This window comes from Raphanus sativus, unplaced genomic scaffold (assembly GCF_000801105.2).
Source record: "Raphanus sativus cultivar WK10039 unplaced genomic scaffold, ASM80110v3 Scaffold3223, whole genome shotgun sequence".
Classification (NCBI taxonomy): Eukaryota; Viridiplantae; Streptophyta; class Magnoliopsida; order Brassicales; family Brassicaceae; genus Raphanus; species Raphanus sativus.
Window position 1 is genome coordinate 1 of NW_026618530.1, and position 3831 is coordinate 3831.

The 3831-nt window shown below is 33.0% G+C and overlaps 1 long non-coding RNA gene across 3 annotated transcripts; it reads right to left on the bottom strand.

The window, feature by feature from the left end:
• Positions 1-196: 196 nt before the first annotated feature.
• On the bottom strand, positions 197-1697 carry LOC108832139 (uncharacterized). 3 transcript variants are annotated; one of them, XR_008942024.1, is made up of 6 exons: positions 1585-1697; positions 1340-1508; positions 1063-1233; positions 822-984; positions 689-744; positions 197-604 (listed from the first exon to the last, which is right to left on the bottom strand). It is a non-coding gene; the product is annotated as an uncharacterized LOC108832139 (long non-coding RNA). The 3 variants fall into 3 exon arrangements; XR_001946462.2 differs by having other exon boundaries at positions 197-615; positions 1340-1697; XR_001946460.2 differs by having other exon boundaries at positions 1340-1694.
• Positions 1698-3831: the final 2134 nt, after the last annotated feature.

Here is a 3831-nt window from a genome sequence, read left to right on the forward strand (position 1 = left end):
CAATAAAAATGATCCATCTTCATTTTTCACCCTCGTTCGAGTTAACAGTCTTGACATGATGTTATTACTAATTAAAAACCATTACAGAACACCATTTTTTGTGAGTATACAAATAAAAGCAAAAACTTTTAACATATATATATATATATACACACTTGCAACAAACTTGAGATTGATCTATTCACCTATTATGAGAGATGCAACAAAGTTGAGATTCACCAATAACAAAGTAAGATTCACCTATAACAAAGTACGGAGGATATATCTTTTCTTTCAACAAAGTTGCAAGGAATACAAAACAGAGAAGAAACAATTTTGTTTTTCCAATGTTGCAGTATAAAAATCTGCAGAGATCGTGCAGAGGAATAAGCTTGATATTTTTAGGACGAAATTCTTAAACATACAGAATCTGAATCCTCTGCTCTGGCCTCTGTAGTTCAAGTTGATCAAAGCAGAAACTGGACTTAACAGCGATTAATATAAGCCGGCCGGTCCTTTCTTCTCATGGCTTCAAAGTAATTACCATCCACACAAAGTATTCTTTTGTACTTATCGTCCCCTAAATCCACCATAGTTTTTGAGTTCTCCCATGGTTTTCATACAACTGCATCATCACTATCATAACTAAAGAAACTCATATCGTGTGGAAAGCTAGTAATGAAAAAACAAAATGTTATATGATTTTTACCGTTCATGGTCAAGAACTGCTACCACTTTGGGAGATCCAAAGTAAGTCCGGTACATCTGATATAAAAAAGTAACATTCTGATATGCATCAACCAACAATACTTGTTCTTCACTATCAATGTTTACATCCTTACCTCAGATCAGATTCAAAGGTTATTACTGTCGCCTTGTTCTGTCAAAAGCTGTTTTTGCTGAGGTTCTCCATGTAGTCAAATGTCTCTAACCCTTCAATCTGAGGGCTCCTTTGACGTTTCTAAAGAAAGCAATGTTGAGTCGCCATCTATAGCAATTTAGTTCCTGAACTCAAAAAGGAAACACACACATAATTCAGAATGTATAAAGTTAAAGAACATAAAAGACATGATGATGGTTTACCTACACCTGTCAGGCCATTGCTTTAAGTCCTCATCTGATGGTTTGAGAGGAAGATCAACTAATGATTTTTTTAAAGAACTCGTTTGAGTAAAGAAGAGGTATATTGTCATCGATTACCCAGATTTTGTTCCTTGCAAATCTATGTTGATCCAGTGAACCACAATCTACAAACTTTAGACACACACAGAAACAACTCAATTACAATGTTACATTCCAAAAGATACAACAATGACAATACTAATTTAAAATTACACGAGGATAACAAATCTGAACGTACTTCCGCAGTGTTAGAGCAGCGACCGGATTTGATGGCTTTCAATCGGCAAGGAAAGTGTATGAAGTCGCCATCATCGTAATCAGATTTTAGAACTCTTCTGGATCGCGTTTGAGTTGTGCTGTCCATTGTTGAAGGATGAGATATTTAGACTCGAAACTTCGGCCGCTTGCTGTGGTATGCGAAGAGGGATAATCACGAAAAAAACTCAGAGTTAAACATGTATTAATCGAAGGTTGAGAGGTTACGGAGATCAGATCGGCGATTTAGCTTCTGGGAATTTCGTCGACTACTCGAAGAAGATCGCGATTTAGAAAGTCCAGACGATTTCCAAAAGATAAAGTGATGCGTTTTAACCTGCGAAGCCCAAACTCATATAATCACGCTTTAGTGAAACGGTGGGATCCGACGTGTCGAATGCTCAGAGACTCAATTTGTGACATGGCGTCTGACGTGTCAGCAGGAGAGAAACAACTCTTCTTTATATATATAGACTAGGGTCGACCCGTCCTACGGGCGGGATTAGAATTATAAAATAATTTAAAAAATTATATAAAATTGTATTAAACATTGTATGTTTTGTTTTTTTATATATATTTTTGTTTTTGTGAGGCATATATGGTACTATGATATATAGTTTAATAAACATTGCTTGTTTTGATGTTTTATATTTTTTAAATTTGTTTTTTGAAGCATATTTTTCATATCAAGTTTTCTAGGATATAATCCGCTCTATGGGCGGGTAAGTAAACAAATCTATAATATATAAATATTTTAAGTTTAGATGTATATTTATAAATATACTATTGTCAAATAATATTTTACATCTTTAATAGTTTCCTATGATAGTAAGTAGATTTGTTTAAAAAAAGAACTGTACTCTGTTTTTTTTTTTAAATGTTAAGTACCATTGATATTCGATCATCAACTTTTAGCACGCAGAAAAGTTGTTGAAAGTTCTTTTGGAGTTCAACAATCATGATTTGTTATTGTGAATGGACATGTTCTTTTAAAAATATTAATATATAATTTATAATACAAAGTTTACATATAAAATTGTACACAACATAGTAACTAAAGGTGAATGTGATTATGATGCTCATTATAAAACATAATTTCATGCAAGTGTGATTATAATGAAAGATAAGTTTTACCCCACCTCTGAAAGCTGGAACTTCGGAAGATAAAAGTACATAATATCAAATATGTATGAACTGATTTAAACGAAACGAAGCTAAATAAACTTATTTTCTCTTAAATTGTGTTATATGATGTAAATAAAATTTTAACTATTTGTAGTTATGTAAATGTATTAATATTATAGATGTTTTAAATAAATTCATAAATTTATTAAACAAAATAAATTTTATAATAACTAAATATATTTTATAATTTTATAAAACGTTAATTGAATTAAATAAGAAGTTATTATCAATGAATTAATTAATTAAAAATCAAATAATGAATATACTTGGATTGAATTAGAGAGAAACTCAAACCTAATTTAGTGTAACACCTTTTTGAGGAAAATGAAACAAACCATTGAAAATCATTTTTCAAAATGCTTTGAAAACAAACTTGTTTCAAACTCTGTAAATCAAAGTTCTGAGCATTTTGGAAAAACTTCTTAATCAGAAAGCGACGTTTCAAGTCTTCTTTTTGGTTGGCTAAACCAAAAGTCCTGATTAACATGGATTGGATTTTAGGATGTATGATTTATATGTGAACACAATGGTTAATGATGATACAAATTAGATTCTAGGCTTACTTACAAAATCTAACTTTTAATGGAAAATAGCAAAACTTTCAAAACTTATGTAACTGCAGTTTGGATTTTTCTCATTTATGATACAACAAACTGTAACACTGCAACTCAATACCTAACTTCTCCCTCTTCATGAACAAAAAAGACTTGCAACTCCAGTAGTATTCTTGAAAGTTATCCTTCAGAAGGACAGTTTTTTTTCTTTGTTTGATGATCGGAAAGCTCTGTTTTTTTTGAAACACTACTTGCATTAAAAACCCATCAAACAGAGTTAGGTGAGGCTATTAAGCCAAGTTCAACAGCCAAGACCTGAAAGCTCTGATGCATTTTTCATCCTTATCTCTAGTGTTTCCCAGATCGAACTTTTAGCGCCTTCATTTGGATCTATCCTTGGCATTTTGGAACCTAGATGCATCTCTCTATGCTTTTATATCCTACCAAGTGACTTGGTTCTTCAAGAACGGTTCTTGGTTCAGCAATGCGCTCGTCTTGTTGTAGAGAGGACCCATTGGATGGTGATGTGGGTCCCGGCATCCAGGCTATGCTGTTATATGTTCCCGGTGAAACTCATGAACAGCCGCCTTCTGCATAGCATAGTTTCACAGATGTTATACTTACATTACAGTTATTATGATAAGCCAGATTCTTGTTCTTGGGTCTCCCTTCACCGACCAGAATGTTCCCCATCGTTCCACAAGCTGTCCAAAACCTCTGACATTTCGTGCATACC